Genomic DNA, 27213 nt, shown 5'->3' with positions numbered 1-27213 from the left:
ACTCAGTGAAAATTAGTGAAATTTTTTAACTTTTATTTTTGGTTGATATTTCAACATGGTTAAATTTCCTGGCAGCTTAGCACCCCAAGGCACAGCCACAGCACTAACGCTAGCTAAATTGATTGACACTTCCTATATCTTTCCTTATCTTTGCTTAAGGGACAAAATTTTTAAGGTTGCTAACCAGGAGAGCAGTTCGGTGTAACGTTTGGGACATTTCTTGTTCTCATTTCCTTCTCTCCTCCCATTCCCCCTTTTGTGAGAAGCCTGTGCTACTTGTGTGCCCAGAGTAAGGCTGTGGCTGCAGGGGGAGGGCTGGAAGGGTGGTGCTGCGGGGCCACGGCGACACCTGTATTTCAGCTGAAGTGGGGAACCGCTTGTGTGACCAACTGAAATACCCTGGTTGGAAGTGTTTTCTGCCCAGAGAGCCTTGCTGCCCGCAGGGACGAGACTGGCAAGCTGTTAGTAACACAAAGCACTGCTATTCGTTGCTCTATGCCTGTGGAATGGAGGCACAGATTCAGAGAGCAGCGTTGGTATTGCCTGCCTTCAATCACCTTACTGATGGCCCGAGTGACCCTTGTAAAGAGAGGTCCTGCTGCTGCTCTCCTGTGACCAAGTCCTTTCAGCTCATGGAGGAAAGAATAGGCTTCCTAAATTAGAGGCCGTAATATTATTCTCAGCAGAATTTAGTCCACCTGTCTCTGGAAGGATGGTTGTAATTCTCTGACTCCACATATGGCCTGAACACACACCCACTCTCTCACTACATATGTGTGTATATGTGCATATGTGTCACTGTGTGTGCTTAGTATGCGCAGTGCTCATCACCGTCCAGTGCTTTAGTTACAAAGCTAGACAATTGTTTTGGATCATAATATACTTAATTTATGACCAGGAAGGGAGGACTACATCACTTGGTCTCCCTTTCTCCTTATTGCAAACTTTGCCTATCTGTATGAAACCCAGTAACCTGTATATGACTATACGATAACATGGATTTTCACAAAAAGTCTTCTAGAAAAGTCCCAGTAAACCTTAATATCAACAAATGGAGAATCTCCGCATTCTCCTTTTGATCGCTGCGCTAACGGTTAGTCACAGGTGATGAAAAGCATGTGGTTTATTTCTCATTTGAATTTGGCGTCAGCTTCCAGGTGCTGATTTGGTTTATGTCTACCCTTCTTTGCTAGATTAACAAGCAAGTTGGTACTCAGTATTTTCACCCCATGAAAATACTTAGGTGCTGTAATCGGGTCATCTTTCTTTTTTTTATTTACATAAACTATACAAGTTGAACTATACAAATATTTCATATTAATGTATTTTCTGCAGCGCTCTAATCACTTTTGCAGCTGTATCCTGTGATCTCTGGTGGGGTTTTTTCAATTTCTTTCTAAATTGTGGAGACCTTAATCCTATTGTAAGTAGTGATAGGTTGTAATGTTGGTATTATCAATGAAAGTTTAAAAGTTAAAGTTTAAAAAAATTCTGTCTTTGCATACTGTTTATTTCAAAGCTTATATTAGCAGTTATTTCTGTACAAAATTAGATTTTCAGAAACTCTTTTATTGTTGAGTAAAGCCTTATGGGTAGGGGCATCTGCTAGCATGGTAAATTATTACAACCATCCACATGTATGCTTTCACACAATTGTAAGGGAACTGTATATAACTTTTAGGTGTCACTGACACTTATGGGTAATAGAATAATAATAATAATAAATAAATTATATCTTTTGATCTCTAATTTGTCTCTTTCTCCTTGCTTCATTCTTGAAAATCATTTATTTACTTGGCTCTAAACTTTACACAAAGAACTTTTTCAGTAGAGAAGCAGAATGAATGTTTTTACCAAAAGGTTGTCTGGCAAGGTCACCAAAGCTGGTCTTATTATAGGATTCAATTAGCTCTTCCAGGCTGTGTTACCAGTGCTGCCTGTACTGATACCTTCTGCCTGCTCTGTAGCAACGTGGGAAGATGAATGGCCTTTAAGTGATCCCATCACCGATAAAAGTGATTCAGTATATAAAATTTGTAAACAGAACAAATGAAAAGATGGCCCAACCAATTTATGAGTATAATTATGACAGAAAGAATTAACACAATTTCTTCAATAACAATACTTACATCTACAGTGCTACAATATGAGTATCTGGTATTCTATGTTGCTCTTTAAAACCCATGAGTCTTACAGAAGCCTTCAGCACAGATGAGCCAGTTATTTTCCTGGTATTTGTCATCAGAGCAGCCTCAGTGTGTGTTAGTTACTGTTGCGTAGCATAATGTCAGAGTATTGAATAGTGATAATTTTAATTTGGATTTTCCCATAAGACATGGAGAAGTTGTAATAAAAAAATCCTCTAATTGTTACTTGGATTTCAGATTTTATGTTTACACAGAGTTACGATGCTTGAGTATATTATATTTTGCATAAACATAACATGGTCCACAGGAAAACAAGATGGGAGGCAATTCGAAAATAAGATGGAGAGATGACAACAGTCATCTCCAAAATGACATCTGAGAATTAGATAGGTAATTATGTAGGTATCCAGGTAGATGGAGGTTCATATGCATTCAGTAGACAAAGCCAGAAAAACTTTGGACTTCTAGCTGATATATTGTTGATACTTCACGATGCTTAAATAGTCATTTCTTGACCCTTGTATAGTCATTCACCACTGATTAGAATAGGTGTAACTTTCTCAGGTGAGTAGTTGCACTTGGTTGGATGGTGTACTTGTCTCACAGTGTTCTAAATGAGAACATGTAGTAGTACTGCAGACTGAGAATTAGAACTGGATTTACGAAAGCTTCTCATGATATGTTTAAATATGTTATTTATTAAATTAATTATATCATAAAATGATCTTTAATGTATAGCTTTAAAAGCTGTAAGACATTTGCGTGGAAGAGTATAATTAATTTTAAAAGTCTCCAATGAATATCTCATTTCACTTTACAGCATTTAATTATAAGATTATATAGACAAAAACGGAGCATAAGACTTAAGGCTTGAAATGCAGGGGTAGGAAACTAGTCAAGATACTTGGCGGTTGAATGGCAGAGGTAAATATAAAATAAGGCTTTACTCATCGTGCTTGATGGCAGGCATGGAAAAGCCTGCGAATAGGTTTACTGTTGCAGAAGAATGCCAGGCTATCTTTCATGTTTGATTTTCATAAATGCTTTCCTTTAGACTTTCCTCCAAAAACATACAGGAAGGTAATTTCTTTGGCTTACTTCCTTCTTTCTGCACAGAAGTGATGCTCAATCAATTCCCACTGGAAGCTTTCTCAGGGAGCACTTTTGTGTCCCGCTGCTGTTGTGGGGCAGTGCGCTGGTATTTCAGTCCCGTGCTCAGCGGCGGTTCTGGATGAATTGCTTGCTGATGTTATACTCGACCAAAGAGGCTGAAAATAGTTGAGCCAAGCTCAGGGTGCATTAGGATTCTTCCAGGTTCCTGAAAAAGTGCACGGCTTTACAAAGCACTTGAATGCTGTGAGTTGCTGGGGCTTGCCCTTGCCTCTCTCATTCTTGCTGTGATGGGTGCTGGGATTTTTCCGCCTTGCGGTTCTGCCAAAGCTCCTAACTTGGGAGCTCGTACGTTGGCAAACACCAAAAGCAAAAGGAGTCAAATGCTTGTGTCTTGATGAGGTGATGGAAAGTGGCTTGACGGGTCCCTCTGTCTCTCCTTGCAGCCCTCTCAGCTGTCAGATGCGGTGATCTCCATGGTAACTCAAACCCCCAGACTCTCGACAGCAGCCTGCGAGGAGCAGCATTCAGCAGCTCAAGGGTCTCACGACCAGGTAAGCCAAAATTAACCACCAAACAAGAGCTTACCTCGGGTACGCAGTTTTGTATCCAACTGCCTTTCAGGTTTTTCCCTGGTGAAGCCATCATACAGTTAGTTCCTAGGCATATACATGATGATGTACTTCTACCGGTGCTGTCATTGAAGGCTATGGCAGTCGAGCTCTCTCAAATAGAGACCTTTGACAAAAAATCTACATTTATTCAGGGTAGTCTTTTGAGCTACGGATTGAAGAGCCCCAAAGCAAAATAGTACTGTATGATTCTTTAAGTGACTTTGGTGTGAAGTAATTGCTATGGTAGGAAATAACCCTAAAACACATCAGTAGTAAGATCTGTCTTATCACTGTCAGTACTGCCTGGTCACTAACATTAGGCTTGAGCTCTCCTACCTGGAAAGGACCAGAGACTGTTTCTGCGTTCATGTAACATTCATTGGTACTCTGCAGTCTTTTCAAATTGACGCTGCGCTCTTTTCGCACAAGGGCCTTCAAAATTCCTCCTGTGCTAATAACAGCATGTGGGGCATTCTGGTTAACGTCTTAAGGAGGTACAGAATTCTTCCCCTTTTTTTGGTGAATTATGGAGAAAACATCAAGAACAACCAAGATCATTGCCATCTTGGGAAAACAATACAGGGGCTATACAGCTGTAGTCATTATTCTGGTATCACTAATGCTGTGAATGAAAATAGTATCTCTGGTCTTATGCATTTATAAGTGGGGAGGGGGTCATTACTCCTTTTTGTCATAAGGTTTCACTGGCATTTGCATTGAATTGTTTCTGTGCCATGAAGATTGGTTCGTTGGTTGGGTTTTTTTTAAGTCCTCGGTTTCCATGCACCGTTGTCTGGGTATTACCTACATGTTCTTTCTTGCTACATGGGTCTAATTGGCCGTAATACACTGTCGCCGTTGTACAAAGCAATCCATATGACTCTCAATAACCACTCTGCTACTTTTATTAACCAATCTGAAAACTTTTGTGCCATAGCAGCTATCAACAATATTTACTTCTGTATCATTGATGGTATGCCTAGATAATGTTGAGATAGTACCAAATGATTTTATTGGGGTAAGGTAGAGCACTCTTCTTCAATTATTATTTCCTGTTAACAACTACTATTTTATATCTCCATCTTAATCACATTTGATGATACTGATAATAATTTCTTACTCTGAATGTTGTGTGGCTGTAAGCTAAATGTCATTCAGAAGTCTGTGTACTTCATCTATGGAGTAACTTATATTGACCACAATTTGTAACTTTTATAAGATGACTAAATCAAAGGTTTGTGTTTTACTGACCAAGTTTCTATAAAATGGTGTTGACTGGCATCAGTTTTATTCGTGTCACTTGCCAGTGAATTTATCCTTTATCAATTGGCTGGTTATTTTGCCTGGGATTAATAGTGGCTTAGAGCTCTATAATTACTGAGATCATACCGCTTACCATCTTCAAATATTAGCAGAAAATGCTAGCAGTCTCACTGAATTTCTTTGGTGTTACAGAATGTATTGAAAATTAGCATCATTGAAATGATACTCTCGCAAACACTTTCAGGACTCTAAGGCACAAATTATCTGGGTGTGCTAATTTAAAGTTGTCTTTTAACATTCATTTTGGTTATTAATGGCCTCCTTATCTGTAAAATTGCTTTTTTTCTACTTACAGACAAGAACGTTTTTGTTGGTTTGAGGTTTTTGTGCATAGCGTATTTGTATTCTTTTAAGCATGAATCAGAAGTTGGAGGCCCTCTGCTTTCTTGTCTGTTTTCTTTAGCCCAAAATTTCCTATTTAAATTAATTTCTAGCTGAGGGTTGGGGTTTTTATGTGAAATGTATATTTCAATCTAATTACAGCCTTAACCCAGAATTAGTGTGGGGTTTTTTTGTCACAGGTTGCCTTTTTTGGCCTTTTTAATAGTGGCCTGTGGTCCCTGGTGGCAGTAGGGTAGAGAGAGTCGTTCCACACTTTCATCTTTGGTTTCTCCCAAGTCCATAATTTTCCTTTGGTTGAGTGGGCCAATGAACTTCCATTCTGGTGATTAACTAAACTTTACATATTGAATACGCAGGTCCAAAGTATAGTTATTCTTTTGGTATTAGAAAAAGAAAAACTTAGGAGTGCCTTATGTGTTACTACTGTCTGCACGGTATTTCTATCTTACTTCTTTCAGATGGACGTCCCTCATAGTACTTTTTATGTTTTACAACTTAAGGAGCAGATCACCTCGCGCTCTGATACGGTTTGGTGGTTTGCCTTATCTCACATTACCAACAGTATATCCTCCTGGGATCTGCTAGCATATTATCTCTATGCATTCAAGATCCTGTGCCCCTGGCTTATCAATACTTCTGAGAGATAACAGTGCCAATAATGTTGAGTATCATCTTCTATTTCCCTTACTGTGTTTAATAACAGGTTTCCCTGAAAAGTCAGAAATTACGATTTTAATGTTTTAATTGTGGAGACCTCCCAAACAGTTTAAATCAATAGCAACTATACAAATTACTTCCTTGTAAACAAGAGTTTACAGCTACTCTTAACTGCTTCCTTAGTCTCTGATTCCTGCCTCCACTCAGGTGTCCATATGGAAAGTTGAGTTTGTACCACCTCTGTTTCTGTAACCTCCCAGTTTACTTTAGAAGCTTTTTGCCAGCCCTAGTTCACCCTTATCCAAAGAGAGTAACCGCATGCCAGTGAGATGAAGCTTATTCCCTGAATACAGCTTGGTTTTGCCATGGATGTGAGTTGCTGTCCCAAAGGCCAAAACCTCTCAACTTTTCACCAGATACATAGCCAGTTATTGATCATCAGTCTTTTTACTTTCTGTCGCTCTGAAGATCAGGTAGATCTCCAGGATCTCTTTCACGTTCTTCCTTCTGAAATGTGCAGCTGGTCTTAGGCTAGCCAGAGATTTTGTAAGGAGGAATGATGGTACATGCTTTAGCACTTTTCCATCTCATAGTAACACTGGGACTTTTCCGCTAGGGAATGTTTATCACCATTCTATAGTGAGGACAGAGCCAATACAGGAGAAAATGTCATGTTTCGAATAAAGAAGCTCTAGGAAAATTTAATATAACTTGCTAGAAATTCTGATTTTGGAGTTATTAGGATCAGCAGTGCAGATCTGCTTGGATGGTTCTGTTAACGATTGCTTATCTGAACCATTATGAGGAAACCCGAAAACAGAGAAAAACATTAAGATTTTACAAAGTTAGAAGTCATTTTTAGTGGATCTTCCCTTGTGCCTGGGAATGGACCACGGAAGTTTCTTCCGTCCTGTTTTTTACTAGTTTAGTTGCCCAAGCTCGGGCAACAATTTTTGCATGATGAGTGTCAGACCACTTTAGTACTTTCTACTAGGTAGGCACCAAAATAATTTCCTGAGTTAGTAGTGGCTTTTGAAAATCATGGTCAAAATTACTATCAAGACTAATAAAAATAAGTTTTCACAAAATATGAGCATGTTCATTTCATCCCATGGATTCTTGCTGTTATCATTGTTTATTATTGATATGATGGAGGTGACAATGAGAAGAGGCGGACTGTATCAACATCATGTGTGGTATGTTGTATGAATGCATAGAGAATAGTAATATCTTGTCTAGAAAACCTTAGAGTGTAAAAAGCAAGATGAGACAGAGAAATGAGGCAAAATTAGATGCGAGAACATGGAGAACTGCGGGAGTTCGTTAGAAACAGTAGGAGTGTGCACATGATACCTAGGAAGAAACAGATCACCCTTTATTACATTGATGTTTATTGTATGAATTAGTTACTTTGAATTTAAGAACAAGATGGATAGGATGTAAGTTGAAGATATTTCAAACGTATCAGCTGATACACTGAACAGGTTTCTGTTGTTCAAGGAGCTTGGAATTGGGTGTAGTTTGAGAATGTCACAAATGAAATGTGATGGTGCAAGTTGTGACTATTTTTGGTGCAAGTGCACAGGCACAGATTGACATAAGAAAATATTCAATATTCTTTTTGAAAAATATTTCCAGAACAGTATTTTTCAAAAACATTGCAGAAGCATTCATTTGGTGTGATTGAGAAGAATGTTTCATTGTATATGGGTCAGCATTAAGATGGTTGATTTTGATGAAATGCGTGTCATCTTTTTACATAAGAACAACATTGCATTTTGTACAAGGAAAGTAAAAGAAACTGTCATCAAAGAGTTGGCTTGCAAGTGCATGAGCTTGAAAAGTATTAGAATATACCCGTGCATACTCGGTCCTTTACAACTTTTATACTTTTTTTACAATTAGTGATTTTTAATGGTTTGGTTTCATTTATTTAGAACTTTATCAATGGTATTGCACAGGCAGGGAGAGAAGCTTTATGGTAACAACAGATGCTGTTGGCACTGGATCCCACCGAATCATTTTGTTAGTCAGTTAGATTTATGAACTAGAAAAACCAAAGTACTTTTAAACAATGTTCTCTAATATATAATTCTTGGTTTTAGTTACTAAACTGTATTGATTTTGATTTCTAAAATTGTTTTTCAAGTATTGTCAACAAATAATACGGCACCTGTGGGCCTATACATGAACTATTCCCTTTGACTGCTCAGCATTCATTATTCATAGTGTGTGGTTATTCTTAAAAGTCACATGGCATTGTGTTTATTCACTGAAAAATAGTGAACTGTTGGCATAATATTTTTTAAAATAGGCGTATTTTAAAATAACATAAAAATAAACATTCTTTAAATTTGCAGCTGTTTCAAGGCTAAAGCAGAGTCTTATTTATGCATTCCCTTATACTTCTCTTACAACTTGGTGAGTCATAGTTAACTGAACTCTGGCTTTATTCATGAAATATTACTTAATCAGTACTTTTTGACCTTTGAGCCAAGTCGGAAGACAGTATATCTAGCTAGAGCATGAACTTGTTTATTAGGTAACAATTTTTATGCCTTTGCATTGCGCTGGAGAGATGAGGAAACTACTATTCCAGTCTTGGCCAACTTCTGAGATACTTGCTTTGAGCCTTCCTTTTATATGGTAGCATTTTAAACTGCTGCTAGTAGAATAAGATTACTGCTCTTTTTTGTTTGTTTTCTTTTTAAAAAATCTTTTTTCTTTAACACAGCTTAGGTTACAAGAAGGGTTTTCAGTGATAGTGAAGAGAGGCTTGAGGATGCTAGCATTCCAAAATAAGATGGTAAAATGCATTGTCCTTTGATTTTTAAACTAAGCTGGTGATTATTTAAGGCATAATTTGGACCTTTTTGGACTGGGCTGTGACAATCCTGTACTCTGTGTCCTTTGATTTGTAGAGCACATTAGGATATCACATTCGCTGTGCCAGTCACTTGAAAGCACTAGTAATAGATACACAGAGTGGAGAAAGACAATTTTTTTTTGTAATTGTTAGTAAGTGTATATTTATCTTAGCTGGAGTGCCAGATTAAGCAAAAGGTACATACTCTATGAGCATGCCACCCTGCCACAGAGTGGGTGAGAGTGGAGCTCTGAGTTGCCTGAAACTGCTCCTATGAGTTTGCTCAGCAGAGACTTCACGTGGGCAAATGGTTCTTCTTCATCTGTCTGAAGTCTGCTTAACCTGTCTGGGCAGAACTGTGGAAATTTGCCCAGGTCAGTGAATTCAGCATAGGCTGTGGCACTCTTGGAAAACTCAGGTATGTCCTTCTGTGTGTACCATACAAACACTGTGTGTGTAGCACATTCCAGAGACATCGTGTCTTCTGCAAACTACCTATAACAAGGGACTGTGTATGTGCAGTAAATCTGCTGCTTCCCAAACAGAATTAAGACAGTTTTCCTCTGAAGAACAGGATTTTCTGTTTTTTAAAGGTTGGGTCACTTGAAGCTTTTGTTTTAACTGAGTTATTTTGTCATATTTTTCTATAGAAATGGAATTACTACAGGCAGACTAGTTAAACATACTCCTAGGTACCTGAACATCTCATGCAGTCGTCCCACACAGAAACATGACACGTAATGTAATTATTCTTTCAGTAAGTTGTTTCTCTATAAATTAAGCTTTGGAGATATATAGGATCTGTATCACTATTTACGTATTTGTAAGAGCTGTTCCTTCCTGAACGGCTTTGATTTAATGGAACACAAATACAATTTATGAGTAATCATACTATTATGTAGATAGTACATGATAAAGATTTGTGCCCAATATACAGATTAACATCAGTTAATTTCAGAAGAATTTCCCTCTTCAGGCAGGCTGTGAGCATTTTCACATGGTATCTTGCTGTCTAATCTTCACTCTGAATGCTGGAAGTGAAAAGAAATTAAATTATTTTTTCTCAGAAGTTTACTTACCTATAGCAGTGAGAGTAAAGATGTAGTTCTTCAGTGTGAACTGGTGAGATTTCAGGTATAATTAATCAAAGTGGAATTACAAGCACGTCATCACTCATACTACATTTTCACTTATACACCAACGTAACAGGTTCACAGTTGGCTTTGTAATGGAGTACCTTGGCCCAAGCTTCTCTTTCATAAATGTGATTACACCGACATAGTAAAGTTGTTGCAATAGTAAAGTTGGAGAGTGAAGAATTGCCGCAGAAAAAGCTGTGATGATTTAAGCTATTACAGAGCCTGCACCTGAACTGAAAGAGCAATGCACCTGAGTGTCCCTGACTTTCTCAGTGCAAAGTCTGTTTCCAGCCAGCTCTTGCTGAAGTCTGTTAAAACGTACTGGGATGCTCTAGCTTTAAAACAGGCAAAGAGAGACCGGGGAGTCTCTTGCTCTGGTTCAGCTGTGAGGGACAGTAAACTCCAGTTAAGGAGCAGAGGCAAACAACTGCAGCGCACCCAGTTTTACATCAGTGCAACCATTTGTGCAGTATGTCTCAAAATAGTCTTTGTATTGACTCGGGCAAAGCCCATTCCCTTTGAATAATCCATATTGCGTTCAGACCTTCACACGTGAGATGGCTTCCCAGGGTTGTAAAGTGCTGTATCGTCTCTTAATAAATGGTTCGGGAGACTGGGCTAATGTGGCTGTTACCTACTCAGAAAATATATGGGGAAGAGGAAAGGCACTCTTTCAAACAATGCATCCGTTGTAATAAAACAAAGTGTTTTTGTAATTTTTGTTATATCTGAGATGGTTAATGTTTTTTTTTATCGGTTACTCTGTGAGCTGCAACATACATTATCAAGCATCCCAAATCTCTGTAACATGAACTGTGTTTATCATCAATTTAAATCAGTTTAAATAAGCTTAGTTCAACTGATGCATGCACAAATGAATTTCCCTTTTATCTAGCCTGCTTCCAGTCCTAATAAACAGAATGATCAATCATATGAGCCGCCTTCTATAGCATGATTGTGTATCTCTGATCGAAGAAATGTACAATAATTTCTCTCTAGTCCCTGCTTGGTTCCTCCCATAATCAAGGACTCTGGATATAATGATTCACCTCAATCATTTTTACATTCTTTGATAGAAAACGGAAAAAAAAGAAAAAAATTTTTTTTTTAGTTTCTATGTTTGAAGAATGATTACATTCAATATTGTAAAACTAATTTTAAAAGCATAAGATATTTTCATCCTCCACAACACAGAAAAGATGCCAGTCTGACTCAGAGAATTGCTCATTAAAAAAAAGAGGCAACAATACCATGTTTTGAAGAGTATGGTTATCTATACTCATCCTTATTAGTAATAGCTGGTCTGAGGCCACTTGCGCCTTTCTTACTGATTCCAGTGAGTCTGAGACTGGCTAGGCATTTTCTTTCTTGATTGAAATATGAGGTGCCAAGCAAAACCTGAGGTTAGCTTAGTGAAAGATACTAGGTAAAAACCCAACAATTAAAGCTTCCCTGTAGGTTACTGGTCGAGAGCCTCCTTAACAGATTAGCTACATCACGTACCTTATTCCCATATGGAACTGGAACTGGCCTGTAAATTAAATTATACTTTTATTTTTATGCTGAACTATTTATACTTGTCCTGGTTTCAGCTGGGGTAGAGGTAATTTTCTTCCTAGTAGCTGGTAGAGTGCTGTGTTTTGGATTTAGGATGAGAATAATGTTGATAACACACTGATGTTTTTGTCGTTGCTGAGCAGTGCTTATGCTGAATGAAAGACTTTTCTGCTCCTCACACCGCCCCACTAGTGAGGAGGCTGGGGGTGCACAAGAAGCTGGGAGGGGACACAGCTGGGACAGCTGACCCCAACCAACCAAAGGGACATTCCATACCATATGGTGTCATGCTCAGTGTATAACCTGGGGAGAGTTGATCCAAGGGCACCAGCTGCTGCTTGCGGAGTGGCTGGGCATCGGTTGGTTGTTGGTGAGCAATTGTTTTTCATTTGCATCACTTGTCTTTTCTTGGGTTTTATTATTAGTAAGTTCAATGTTAAAGACTTGCTTAATATTAGAATATCTTCTTATGCCTTTAGAGAAATTGAATGCAGAAAATATGCTTATTTGTCCTTTGAGCTTTCAAGTTATGAACTTTGTTCCAAAAAAATTTTGACATGAATAAGTTTTGACATTGAGATGAGTCTTTTCCTCTATATTAAAAATTGAACATCATCATGCAAAAACAATGGTCCTTTTACTGGCACAAAAGAAGGGTGTAGTGCACCTTTTTGAATAAACATTGTAATTTGGCCTTAAATGAAACCATATCTCCTTGTTCCTTATGTGATTCCATTCCATGAATACAGATATTAAATATCTTTGGTAATTTGCTTCAAAATTTGACCTCAAATGTAAATTAATCCCATGTTTTAAAAACATATTACTTTAGGTTTTAGCACAATAACCTCATTTTACACTGCCAGTTTCATGGTTTTTTTGCACATTCTTTATTTTTTGAGCCAGAAGTTCAGCTGTGATAAAATATGACTAAGGCTAAACTTGGTATCTGATATGCCAGGAGGTCTTTCCAGCCATGTTTTCCCAAAACATTGCTTCAAACCTTTCCAGATTATACGGTATCATTCCAATATTTTTGTTTGTTTCCTTCTTTTAAACAACTCTAGCTTTATGTCAAACCATTTATCATAGTGGGATGATTCTGTTTTAATTTGAGTTGATAAATCTCTATTTAATAGTAAACTGGAGCGGCTGGTTTCCTTTTTTATGTATGCATTTGATTTCTCTCTAGATACTGATAGATCCTTGCAAATTATCTGCTCAAGAGTAAGCCCAAATATTTTTAATTCATCCTAATTAGATAATGTTTTCGAAGCCCGTTAATATATACAGTCCTTGCAAGCTCAAAGAGTGAAAATTCTCCCCATAAGTAGATGTCTAAAATTATGCAAAGATCATTAAAAAAAAAGTAACAAATACAGTATCTGTTTTAAATAAAATAACCCAAGGCCAGAGCAGCAAAAGTCAAGACAGCAAAGCTATCTGTGGTGACATGGATCTGAAGTCTGTGCTCCAGGGCATGGGGAAGGGGATCAGTAGAAGGTCAAGGAGGTTGGGAGTAGGAAAGAATGGTCTGATAATCCCAGTGGGGAGGCTGGAGCCTAGGAATCCTTTGAGTTTCTCCACTCCATAGTTGCTTGGTTGGCTAGTGCAACCAAAATCTAAAAAATGACGGAAAAACTTGGTATATCTCTGAGGTAGATTAAGCCTGTTGTTATTGCCTATTACCAGGTTTGTGGTAGGTATAAATACAAATTTGCCAACTGTTTTCCTTTTTTTTTTCCCTAGAAACTAACCATCTTTCTTTCCTTTATATTAACTTCTCCACCCATGTCAATATTTTGAGAATTTACAAAATGTCCTTACATAGAATTGCCATTTCTCTTGCAGTGCTTATTTCAGTCATTCCCCAAAGCTTTCATGGTGCCATATCTCTGAGAGCTCTCTCCTTTTACGTGGTTGCCCGTCCTGTAATCAGTGTGTGTTCTCACCTTGCATACAGCTTTGTGAGTAAAGAGTATCTTAACATTGCTGGAGGTTTTTTGAAGGTTACCCTCTTTGCATATGTGCTTCTCTTGACTCTGAAGTCTGTTTTGGGTTAGGATTTCACAGTAGAGCGAATATTGAGGACTTATTGCTAGGTGATGATCTGCATCATTATATTATGTTTTGCATCCTAAAATTTTGGCACAAACATATTGGGAGACAAATGAGATTGCATTTGTATGGATTTAAACTGTTGTTGCTATGCAGTGGAAGAATTGCACGTCCCTTTGAACAAGAGAGCAAAATAGGAGTGGCCTTGTTATTACAGGGATGGAGGAAAAAAAAATTTCTGGGGCTGCAGCATGTTCATTACTACCGGAGTTGATGTGTTGATGAAATATTTTAGGTATATGGGTTTTGCTGTGGCGTTGTCCCAGTTGTTCTAGTTGACCACTAAACTCAGCCCCAGGGGCTGTTTACATAATTTTAATTATACTTTTCAGTAGATTTAGAGTTTACACAGCAGATTTTATTCATCAAATGGTTTCTTGGTGTTCTAGAAACTTGCATCATTCTCTTTATTGTAGTTGTTTGTCTTGAGAAGATACCAGAAGCTGGAAACGGGGGATTTAGCTAAAAACTGTGCAAAGACAGCAGATCTCAGTCTCTCCCTTATGAAGGTGTTATACCTTGGAAGGCAGATGCTGAGCTGTTTACAACAGACGTGATCGCTCCGTTCTAAACTAAATCTTCCCGTGATGGTTAGCATGGAGCTAATCAAATCACTTGCACCATTTGATCTGGTCCTGTCGCCTTTCATTATCAAAGCTCATTTAAACTGCTTTAAACTAGAACTGAACTGATAAAACAGATAAATTCATGCATCTGTGATCACATTTTCCTACTGTTGTATTTTGTGTTACCTGAGCCTATCTGATGCATTTTTTAGGGCATAAAAAACCCTAAAACCAATGACAAGTTATTGTATACTATGTATTGTATACTGTGTCTGTAATATTAATAGTAATATTAATACTATTAATTTAGCCGCTCTTAGTTTTGTTTTGAACAATGCAGAAGAGCTTTTCATTACCATGTAGAGTATTTAACTAATATAGCACATAAAAATTAACATTTTGCCCTTTGAAATTACCTCCTTTCCTTCTGGATCATAGGCAATATATATGAAATTATTTGGTCATTGCTTTGAAAGCACAGTGACTTTTTTCCGCTAGTAGTTTCAATTTAACAGTTGAAAACAACAGTGATTTCCTTGTGGATGGTGTGTAATCTCACATAATTAATAGGCTTTTTGGTCCAGTATAGGAATAAAACCAGTCAATGGTATGCTCCCCCCATCCCCATTTGTATTTTACCCAATCGGTACAGTAAATGTTAAGTAAACAGACCTGGGGGCAAAAAGGAACTGGGCTATCAGTAGAATTCTTATGAACCCCTTACTTCAATGCATTTTATAAAACCTATAATTATTAGTTTTGGTTTGCTCATCAGCGGCATTTGATTGTCTATAATCCTCAAGTTTGAATTCTGCTGTTTGTGTGTGTGCCATCTGCAATACCTTTGATCTGGCAGCTAAGGAAATCACCCCATTGAAGGCAAAATAGCCACTGGGACTTGATTCCTGATTGGTTTTGCAGCCAGTTTTAATGCTTTTTCATCTAATGAGTAAACCACTACTTAAATTAGGCCCACCAAGCTGAAATGGAGGTAAAAGGATGTGGTCAAGACTTAAAAACAAGATGTGGTTACTTACTGTGTGCAGTGCAGATGTGACTGGATTTTGCAGCACCCCAGGGCTTGAGGAAGGGATGACAGGGTGCATCTTTTTTCCAAGTCAGGTTAAACGACAACTGAAAATTTTCCCCTTGGAACTGGCAGAACAGTTGAAGTATTTCCAAATGCGTAAAGATTTGGGAGGGGGAAGCAATTGAAAAATGAGTTTCTGTGTGCTGTGCTTAATGGTGCACCATCTTTTGGAATGTTGGAATTGAGTGTTGAACCTACTGAAATAAACTTAGTCCCCTCATGTTTAAAGGGTATTTGATTATGTTAAAGGCTAAACTATGACTTCTAATTTGCATGCAGGTTCCGGAAAGTAACCGTGTAGCTTGTAGCTCAGATGTCTTTTATATACGAATATCTTCACCAAATACTGAGAACTGTGCTGTTGCACATGGTAACGAGTGTTTACTGCATGTTTGACTATTAGCCAGAGTCCATACTGATGAAAGACGGTCAGGTGTAACTTACCCTCCTTGTGCAACAGCCGAATGGTTGAATAAGTTTTGGTCAGATACAGCTGTATATCAATCTATGGCAACAACACTGGAAAAAGAGGTATTGGAGTATTGCCCCTAGATCAGAGCTAATTTCACTTTGAGGCGTCTTCTTATTAGCAGTGATGTGCAACAAAAAAAATTCTGCAGATTGACTTTTGGTTTCCCAAAGTCAGTTTTATTCCCATTGGCTATGGGAATAGTATCATGAAAAGCAACATAAAATCCCAAATCCGTAATGCCACTTGTTCCAATGGCTTTGTAGGCCATACAGGAAGAAGCACAAAACCTCGCCAGAGGGGCCACGGTGCTGTACTCAACCTGCCCAACCGTGGCTGAGCTCCCCACGGTGGAGTTCTCCCTTTCCATAAGTGGCCTGCAGCCTCCTGGGGTCACCCGCCAGTGGCAGCCAGAACACCCCAGGATTTCTGCTTTTGGCCATCAGGCGTTCATAGGGGTTTGAATAAGGAACAGATTGCAGTGCACGTGGATAAGTTATTGTACAGTTGGACTCAGTGCTCTTAAAGGTCTTGTCCAACCTAAATGATTCCTATGATTCTACGGACTATTTTTAGCTCCAGCCCTTCTACTGCCTACATAACCTGGCACAATTGAGTTTGAATTTTCACATATTTTTTATGCTACAAATATTTCCAGATTTAACCATTCACTCTTTTACTGGTAGCACTAAAAAGTGACTGATATCAAAACAAGACAGATGAGAGTGATCATCTTCTTTCTTTTTTTTGATGTCAGTTATCTAATTAATGCTACTTGGTATAGAGGAAGTCAGGTGTTGATTTCAGCAGATACTGTAAATGTTGCCAAGTTTAGTCAACTGTGTCTTGGAAATAGAACACTACAAGGTTTCAGCCACTCTAGCGTAAAGATAACCTTCGTTCCGAATACCCCAAACCCTGAGGGGAAATAGGGAAATTCTAAAAGCATAACAAAGAAACGACAAAAGACAAAAATAATTGTGGGAGGTGATGTAAGAAAGAGCGAGCTGCGAAAGTGGAGAGATCCATTTTTTTGTGCACTTACATGTAGACCCCAGCATCCCTCCTCTTCTTCCTTGTAAACTGTGCCTCCCTTACAGCTGCAAGCGATGAGGTTCTGTAAGTACCGCAGGATCACTGTCATGCCCCTACTTCACTTGAGAGCCATAAGGTCTCGTCCTTTACTTTAATAACTCCGGTGGGTTTAGTGGAGAGCTTTAACTGCAAGTTCTTTGGGAAAGAGGCGTTGCCTTTGCATCTCCTGTCAGAGGGACTTGCCGTATTGTGCAGGGGTTAAAAAATAACTACTAATACCAGTGATGAAAACAAGGGGAGCAAAAAAGGCAAGGATGTGTGTTTCTGCAGTTGCTGAAAAATGGGTTATACTTTTAGCACTTCATTCTCTTCCACTAAGAAAGTGCCTCTGCTTTTATTTTGTGGCTTTTTGGAAGATGAACAGAGGGAGTATGGAGATAAGCAGTTGTAAAGGGAGTTTTTAGTTGTCTAAGTACATGCACAAATTAGATTTCCCCTCCCCTGCTTTTTCTGGGTATCTGCCAATTAATAATTTGAATTAACAGGAAGCTGGAAGGTTGGGAGTGTGATGAAATTCAATCAACCTTGAATTCAAAGTCAGGGTTGGGGTTTTTTTTATTATTGTGATGATGGTGTATCTTGAAGGGAATTTTTAAAGTGAAGATATGTGGAGGTTTATGTCCTTGGATAAGGTATGCGTTATCATCTTGGGTTTTGTTTGATTTTTTTCTATAAATTTTGCCCAGCTAATTACCACTGAACACTGATGAGGTGGATGAATCCTGGGTGAACTATTATAAAGCCCACTTACAGTGGGCTGAAAGGAAGAGATGAAGTTGTATTTCCCAAGGTTGGGGAGTTAGAACTGAGAAACAAATGTAATCTTGGGGAATCAGTCTTCAGCCTAAACTGCTTAGTTTCTCCCATTATTTTGAATTATAAAACATGCTTTATTAGGGCAATATGAAGCAAGCTTGAAATATTTTGTCTTAATTTCAGTGTTCAAATGATGATTTTATTCACAAGCACGTTGTGGTTCCAAATAAACGTAGTGATTTTTAGTACTATAGGTGTTTTTCTTTCTCTGGCCCAAAAAATGGCTTAGGGATTATACAAGACAAAACATAAGATTTTGTGGCAAAGGATTTAATCCCTGGGTAATACTGTTTTTCTCTATGGATGCAGGTGGCTGTTACTAAATTTTGGGATAGTTCTGAGCTTTTAAGGCGAAGGGGATTCTGCTGGATATGAAAACAAATATGTGTCTTTTTAACACATGTTTTTAAGCTAATATAAACAGGCTAACAATTTCTAATTAATCTCTGGATTTACCATGAACTCCGTTTACCATCCGACTCACTCGTAAGGGTGGTCAAATTACGTTATTTAAGCTGATAGCTAAGGAGAGATTGTAAAAGGCTAGTGAAATTCTTTCTAAAAAGGGATTTTTCTCTTTAGTAAAGAAAAATAGTTCAGTGTGTGCATAGGCCTCTTAATATATCACACAATTTTTTGTTTTAATTGAAAGATACGACTTCCACCTGCATTGCTGCCTCTGCATCGCATTCACACTTGTGCAGAGACATTTCCAGCGGCAGGACTGGTGCTGCAGTGGAGAGTGCCATGGCAGGAGTCTCTGCTGCTGCCAGATGATACCTCCATTTTGTCATTCGCCTACCAAAGCCACCTTACCTCTCGCTGACTGCAGCTGACAAAACACGCGCTTTCAGGTGTCAATCAAGGTCAGAAAACAAATCTGTGATGGAGCCAGACTTCAGAGCCGGACTTCCTTTCTTTAATCCGTACGTTTTTATCAGTTGTTGCTGTTCATATTAAGGTAGCATCTAATGAAGGTAGCTCAGACATACCAGCTGAGGGGTGGGACCAGGGGACCTGGGATGCTGGATCCCCTGCTGCTATGGACCAGAGGCTTGTCACAGCACCTAGTCCTGAGCACAGGGCAGGTGTAGCTCTAGCACAGCCTGCTCTCGCAGGTAGCGAACTGGGATTGGGGGGGCCCTGCTGGGGCTGCACACCAGGGTCCTCACCTGCAGACTTCTAGAAGTCCAAAGCAGGTAAGAGCTCAGGAGAAAGAGCGAAACTCTGGAGTGAGACTCATGTCTCCTGCCATGCTGCAAGTTGGGAATGTCTAGAGCACATATCTGGGGCACATACTTCATTCTCTCTTTATCCCTGGTCTCTAGCTAAGCCAACCAAACAAAAATGTGGCTACAGTTCCAATAATAGTCTATTGCCATCTTTACAGGCACAACTCAGCTATCTGAGAGAGGCATTTCTTGTTTATTTTGTTCACAGGCATTCATTTTCCTTAGTTTTGAGGTCAGAGAGATTAATCTCTCTGTGACTGTATTGAGTACCAGACTTGCTTTTAAAACTGTATAGAGTTTTGAACGCAAAGAAGGAAAATATCAATTCTCTGTCAAAGTACAGATGAAGGACTTCAGTATTAGAAGGTGTAGTTTGAACTTCAGGCACCCAGAGCAGAGTTTTCCCAGAAGACCTTAATGGAGAGAGAAAACAAAGTTCTTTGGTGAATTTTGCTGTAACACTGTGCTAAAATTATGAAGTTGTTCCAAGTGTGAGGAAAAAGGCTTATTGTGTCCTTTATGTTGTGTGTCCTGTGGCCTTATGCATACTGTCACTTTGTCATTATATTTGCAGCTACATGAAATGCTTCTCATCTTCTATATATAAACCTATTTGAAACCAACATGCCATTCATTATCATCATCATCAACAGCCTTTCTTTAAGTTGACGTGCCCAGAACTGGAGCAGAATAGGAAGACCAGTCTAGCAAGTGCCTGGAATAGCTGTCACACAAAAGTTGTTATATGCTGTCTTAGTTGCAAATCCAAGTCCGCAAGCCTTCTCTGTCATGTGTCAATACCCTTCATTGACGTGTAGTTTGGTTTCGGTTATGGCCTGGAGCTACATAGTAATGAGCCAAAAAGGGCAGTTGAAACACCAGGGACACTTCAAATTCTTCTGCTGTAACTATTTTTGGGCAAATAATCAGCCATCTCTGCTTTTGTACAATAGGCTCCACCTTCTCTGTGGTCTCCAGAACTAGCTTTGCTATGCTTTTAGGGTCTCAGTAGTGTGGAAGGAGCCTTCAGAGGCTGTAAGCATATTGGACACATTAAAATTGTTGGTTTATTGCATGGACTATCACCATTTATATCCATTTACATGAATCGCTGTATAGGCGGTAAATTACCGAATTTGTTAAGCAGCAAACTATATGGATAACTGATTATCCCCAGAAAGGAATGTAATTTGTGGCAAGTTGTCTTTTGGGTCTCCTAGAAGTAGTTGGTTGTTATGCTTCAGTCATATAGTTTTAGTAATGGTGAGGTCAAAATATTTGCATCTGGACTTTTTTTCTTACTAGTTCCAAGACTATGTGAAGACAGCCTCAAGGGAATCTTTTGGAAGAGTTTATTCAGCAATACTGAATATCAATAGTATCTCCAATATAATTTCAGAAATGGGTAATATTGCTGAGTGTTTGCTGTCAAAATATGTAGCTGGGGTCAGAAGTACCAATCGACTTCTGAATGCAAATGGTTCGTCAGATTTCCCTTTGGAAGCAGCAGATAACTAGAACGAATTGAAACTGCAGACAGTATATTTTCTATGACACCAATTGAACTCCTGCCAATGACAAATGCTAAAGTACATTGTGAAAATAAAATGATGCAGTGCTAGCTGAAGTGCATGACATAACTATGAATAGATGTACCCGTGTGCACGACACAGCTCCTACCTTTCTTTGCTTGGAGAGAACAGTTTTCATATGTACCAAGGTCGCCAGAGTGTTTGTATCCTGTGAAGTTCATGTCATGCATGAAAGTACATAAAGACCATCTGGGAACTGTGAAAATAGCCTGTCCTGAGTAGATGATTTGTGTGGTGGCCAAGGACTGATATGCTCATTCAGGAAATGGCAAAACAATGTCAAGCTTGTTGGGAAATAACCAAGCTCCTTTTCATCCTTGGGAATGGCCTGGTATCTCATGGAATGAAATCCACAAGGAGACTTTGGACCACACAGTTTTTGAATGCCTTGAAGGAGTCTGTGTGAACTGAAGTGTTCCAGTGCAGGCAATGGAAATGTTAAGATTCTTCTTAATAATTTAAGATTTCAGGTTTGGTATTTCTGAAACAGGTTGAAAGCGATAGTAAACTTAACTCACATCTATAGAATTTAAAGAAAGTTTTTAAACTTCTAGTTTTTAAAGTTTTCAAATTAAGTTATATCAAATTTGGCATACAAGTTACCACATTCTGCCACGTGCCAGTCAACTGTATTCATCCATCTTTTAAATGATTTCTGTTATGATCTCGTGTGAAGGTGGTTTATAAAGCAAGACTGAATTTTTTTAATTGACCTACAGGCGTGCTGGACATACAACTTAAATCTAGGTAACTCTTTTTTTCTTTTTTTTTTTTTTTTTAAAAGCCCAGTCTAGAAAGAATGATTCTAAACCAACAGAAATAGCCATAAGCAGTGAAACTCAGTTGCAGACTCCATGCAGGAGAAAAAATAGAGATATTAATGACTAGTTTTCTAACAAACGTTTCTGTGACACACTAGCAGCTTTTGAGCACAATTTTAATGAGGTATTGTACCTGAATGATTTCTGTTAAAGATCTTAACCTGAACACTGTAACCTGTGACAAGTCTGTCTCCCAGTTTTTATTGTTAATGTATATGCTAGATAACACTATTGAGGTTCTCCAGCCACGTCAGGCAGTCCAGGCATTGCTTTAGATGCTGTCAGGAAGCCTAAGAGATGCTATTAAGAGAATAATTGTAGACCGCCTCCCTGATCTTGTTTGTTTAACACTGAGCATCTAATTATCTCAATACATTTGTGACTTCAAAACTGCCATTTTATATTCATGTGAAGGACCTGGATGCTATTCTGTTAAATAGTGAATCCTCTAATGGCTCGTTCTGCCTCTTATTTATATTACCTACCAGAAGAGTAGTGCAGGTAAGAAAGTCTGATGTGCCACATTGAATGAAAGCTAACTACATCTGTGTTATCTTTCACACTTGTGGCTGAACTTGAGCTGAAATTGGAGATTCAACAGGTCCACGCCGTTGTGTGCCTGCAGTAGCAAATTTTGTCTGTAAACTGTTCCCTGCCATGGACACTCAAGCCATGGTCAGCCAGTTAGCTTACCCCAGATTCAGCCAAAATTTCAGCTGATAGATGGGAAATAGGAACAGATGGGGAGTTTGGACTTTAAAAGGAGTTTGGTTTCTGAATTAACACAAGATTAGAGATGTATTCTCACACTTTGGTCTCCTGTGTGCTTTTTTATATTATAGTTGTATAAAGAGGAATGATACACTTCTTTCAAATGTGGAAGAAGAACATAGGGGATATCTAATCGGTACCACGAGGAACTTCTTTCCTGTTTTTCCAGAGGTGCAAGAGTGTGTTTTTTCTTCATGCAAATAGTTTGAACTTATATCTGTATGAAGACACAGCCTTCAGAATAGTGTATTCACGTCTAATATTAGTAATATTTCCGATCCTGTCTTGGGAATATCTACTTACAATATAGTTTTCCGTTCTTCTGTATGTAATCCCTTACTTCTGAAAGTGGCGTGAGGGAGTATCCTGCTTATACCTAAAGAATATGGGTTATTTGTTGTAGCGAGTCCAGAGGAGGAACCACGAAGATGATGAGAGGAGTGGAGCACCTCTCCTATGAATACAGGCTGAGAGAGTTGGGGTTGTTCAGCCGGGAGAAGAGAAGGCTCCGAGGAGACGTTATAGCAGCCTTCCAGTACCTAAAAGGGGCCTACAGGAGAGATGGGGAGGGACTCTTTATCAGGGAGTGTAGTGATAGGACAAGGGATAACAGTTTTAAACTGAAAGAGCGTAGATTTACATATTTGGAAGAAATTCTTTCCTGTGAGGGTGGTGAGGCACTGGAACAGGTTGCCCAGGGAGGTTGTGGATGCCCCATCCCTGGAAGTGTTCAAGGCCAGGCTGGATGGGGCTTTGAGCAGCCTGGTCTGGTGGGAGGTGTCCCTGCCCATGGCAGGGGGGTTGGAACTAGGTGATCTTTAAGGTCTCTTCCAACCCGAACCATTCTGTGATTCTGTGATTCTATGATTTCTTGAAATGATGAAAATGCCATTTTACTTTAGAGGTATAGTTACAGGTGCCAATTTCACTAGTATGAAACCCATTTATTCCACTTGCTGAATACAAGTCTTTTTTCATGTGTGATCTTGTGGGGAGAGGGAAATTAAGGTTGGGGGTTTTCCAGGATTTTTCACCACCATTGAGTGATTTCAGTGGAGCATGTGGTGTAGGTGTTTCAGGAGTTGTGAAATCTTTGGAATATAGACTTGAGGGAGAAGTAGTTGTGCAACTTTTCTGTTTTACAGCCTCACCTGTAATCAAAGTAAATGGTGTTTCCTAAACGCCATTAGAGTGTGAAATTAAACAGCAGGAATTAAAAGGAAACCATTTCTTTGCTCTCAGAATGCAGCTTTGCTTCAGCTAGCACTCTTGCCCATCATGGCTCTCACTCGGCTGCTTCCCAGAACTTGGCAGCCTCCTTCTTCTTCACTGTGTGTGTGTTGTTGCCCTTCCATTGAAGCTTTTCTTCCACGTCTTCAGATAATATGTTTCAGTATTTAAAGGGTGGCTACAAAGAAGATGGAGACGCCCTTTTTACAAGGAGTGACATGGAAAAGATGAGGGGTGGTGGGTACCAGTTACTCCTGGGGAGATTTCAGTTGGACGCAAGAGGAATATTTTTCACAATGAGAGCAATCAGCCATTGGAATAATCTCCCGAGGGAAGCAGCAGATTTCCCATCATTGGACCCTTCCAAGATTCAGCTGGACAGGGTGCTGGGCCATCTTGTCTAGACTGTGGTTTTGCCAAGAAAGTTTGGACCAGATGATCCTTGAGGTCCCTCCCAACCTGGTATTCTATGGTTCCGTGATATATGCATGTGGTCCTACTCATCAGCTCTCTCACCACACAATCTGCTACCAGTCTCCTGAATTTAAGCCCCGCGGTTCAAACTCTGCTCAGACCTTGCAATATGTGAAAGTTCATGGTTCCTCTTCTCTGGCTCAGGTGGCTTGTTCCAGAGAGAAGTTCGGGGAATGAGTTTGCCTTTGCAGAAGAAAAGGTGACTGACTGCTCTAGCAACTGGTGGCAGGAGAGGCCATCTCTCTTAGTTGCCTTTGCAATTTTTGTTTTAACAATCATCCATTTTAAGGTGACTTGGTGAGGTGCTATGTCTCTGTGGTAATTTGTGTGTTATATGGTTCTGTGTCCTATGGATTGGTGATTATAGACATCATGTGTAAATGATTTACAGCTTCAGCTTCACCTCACAGGCATCGTAGTAACTTGGTTTTAAATTACTATAGGCAAAAAATTTTAATAAAAGTAATCAAAAAAGATCCTTATAAAAAATTTTAAATAAAAGTTGTGCATTTCACTGTAGATAAACCAATTGCCTCAATTTTAAAATAAAGCTGCTGCAACAGAGTATTTATTTAGAAAAGTGATTATAAGAATTAATGTATTGAAACGTGCTGTTATTCTCTCACTGGTTAGCTCAGATAAAGTAAAACAATTTCAAGGTTTTCATTTAGTATTAATAGATAGCCATTGCATCTTAGTGACTACATTTCTTACAGAATGTTTTACAAATGTTAGAAATTGTGGCAGATTTGCACACAGGTCTGGACTTAAGTATAGCAGCTAAAAAGTAAAATTTCTTTACAAAATATCTTTGATAGTATTTTTTTCCTTTTAAAGAGAACAAAACAATATTATTGTATCGGGTAACAGTGATGCATTAGTATGAAATACAAAATTGGTCAGTTGTTTTCCTCTCTTTAAGCTTCCTTCCAAGCTTTGAAGGGAAGGGGAATCATCCATTTTGTGGTAGAAAAAATGTTTTGGACCTGGGGGGTTGTAAGCATTCTTAGACATCAGGTTAAATTTTCAGGCATCTGTTAATAAAGGAGAGAAAGGAATAATTTTTTGCATCATTGTGAAAGTCTTATGAGTAAATCTTTCCTTCCTTTGTAGACAGTATGGTTTAGAATATTTCTTTTCTCCAGCTCCAGAGCAGCTCTGTACAAGTTGGTAGTGAATAAAAATCTATGTGATGGCTCTTCACTGACGCATTATATTTGATCACGTTTTGTCTAGTTTATAGTACCAAAATATTGCTCAGTGACAGCCAAAAAGACTTAAAAATGTACCTCCTTAAACGCCAACATTTTAAAAGTGGCATTGATAAGAAGAAGTTTTGTTGCTTTTCTGTCTTTGTATCCAATCCCCAAGAATGAGCGTGCATTGAACAGTGTGTGTTTGTATGCATTTCTGATGTTCAAAGGAGTTGGTTAAATATTTACTAAGAGCTGAAAATGTCTGTAATTTTCAAATTAAATTTGACCAAATTTAAATATGGTTCCTTATAAACACACAAATAGGCTATTTAAGCTTCTTAAATGAGAAAAAACAAGTGGGAGAGGAAAAAAAATCATCTCTTTATGTTGAAAAATATGATACTTTTAAAAATATTTTTTAATAATTGCATGAACTAGTCAAGCCTTATAAATGAATGCTTGGGGGAAAATCATTAACTTGTAAAAATAATAAAAATAAGATTGTTAATAAATACAGCTACAGGGCATTAAGTATCACATGGTCTAAATGTGCAGGAATAAACTACTGATAAAAAAATAGTATGAAGGACTACAGAGAGATTTCAAAATCAGTGTTATATTTTGACTGTAATTGTTTTTCCTCTGAAATGCCTGTTGGGAAGAAAGAGTATTCTCTGCTTTCTGGAGAGAGTGGATGAGCATAGCTGCTTGCGTAAGTGAAACCAACCCAGTGGTCCATCAGCCTTTCCCTGTCCCATCCCTTTCCCTTTTTGCTGCATCGGCACGCGTCTGCTTGCCCTTGTGTAAAAGGCTCTGAGCTCCTATCACCTGAGAGTGAAGCAAAGTTAATGCAAGGAAAATATTTTGATAATTCAGTTGTAGCCCTCTAACAAACCTGTGCAGAGCATACACAAGTAGTATTTTCAGGAAGTTTTATTTTAGTCAAATTTGTGTGGATTTTCACTGTGACAGAAAAGGCACTTTGCCATGAGAGCGACCTCTCTGCCAAATGTCAAGTACCTGCTCCAAAGTGTGGAAGCACTAGAGATTCTCACCGAAACAGCTGTGTAAATATCTGCAAAACTGTGTTTTCCCCACCTTCACTCTGAAACAACTGAACTATTTTTGCTTATGCCTTCCAGAAAAAATTTCGCCTGAGGCAAACACTCATCGTGGAGCTTTACAGTCCAAATAGTTAAAATGGGGTCAAATTATAAGTGATAATATAAGCTTATAATGTGTCATACTTAAATATAGGTGTTGATGTCTGCTCCTTGAGTAATACTACAAAGACTCTTGAATTTCTGTAGAAATAAGAAGAGACCAAAATTATCTTCTGTTAATAAGAAAATGTAAAACATATGTAAAAAATAGTGGTGAAGGGTGAAAAAAATAATGACAATTCATCTTTGAGTAAACAATACACAAATGCTCATACTTACTATGCATATTTTTCATTGACGTTGAAAAAATTGTAACATATGTGGTTCATGATTCAGCTGCAAGATACCTGCAGTAGCAAGGGATCATTAATTGGGGTTACAGATCTCTGTTTCTTTCCCCCGTCCTTCTGGCTTCCAAGTATCACATTCTTTGCTCTACAGAGTTTTTGTTTCAGCAACCTGTAACCAGGTGTGAAGTGTGCTCTCCTGGGAGCTGGAAAATGCAAGTTTGAACTTGCTAATTCTTAAGTGAATACTTTAATCTTCAGTCTCTTAAATCTCTTATACCACTTTCACTGCCACCTTTCTCCTATTTTTTTTTAAATAAAAATACTGAGTCAGTTCTCTACAGCCAAAGATATAAATTGGAGCCTAGATTTGGAGGGGAAATTTGAAGCAATGAATCCCAGTCTCAGACAAGTGTCTAATCCATGGCTGCAGGAAAACACATAAATCTTTGAAACAGGCACATAACTTTCCCCATTCCTTGTAGAGGGAATTTCATAGCTAACTAGCCTTTGAGAATTATGTTCCAGGAGCTGGATG

The 27213-nt window shown here is 38.6% G+C and overlaps 1 protein-coding gene across 7 annotated transcripts in view; it reads left to right on the top strand.

Annotated features, from left to right (window-relative positions):
* Positions 1-27213, top strand: part of TBL1X (transducin beta like 1 X-linked) — a 202474-nt gene that overhangs the window by 108757 nt on the left and 66504 nt on the right. For all 7 annotated transcript variants that reach the window (XM_074606827.1, XM_074606818.1, XM_074606867.1 and 4 more), the window contains one exon: positions 3704-3811. The gene's annotated coding sequence lies outside the window, so the exon portion shown is untranslated. The remainder of the gene's footprint in view (positions 1-3703; positions 3812-27213) is intronic.

The sequence above is a fragment of the Larus michahellis genome, chromosome 1 (assembly GCF_964199755.1).
Source record: "Larus michahellis chromosome 1, bLarMic1.1, whole genome shotgun sequence".
In the NCBI taxonomy this organism is placed as follows: domain Eukaryota; kingdom Metazoa; phylum Chordata; class Aves; order Charadriiformes; family Laridae; genus Larus; species Larus michahellis.
The sequence above is the reverse complement of the archived record's forward strand: the minus strand, read 5'-3'. Positions and strand labels throughout refer to the sequence as shown.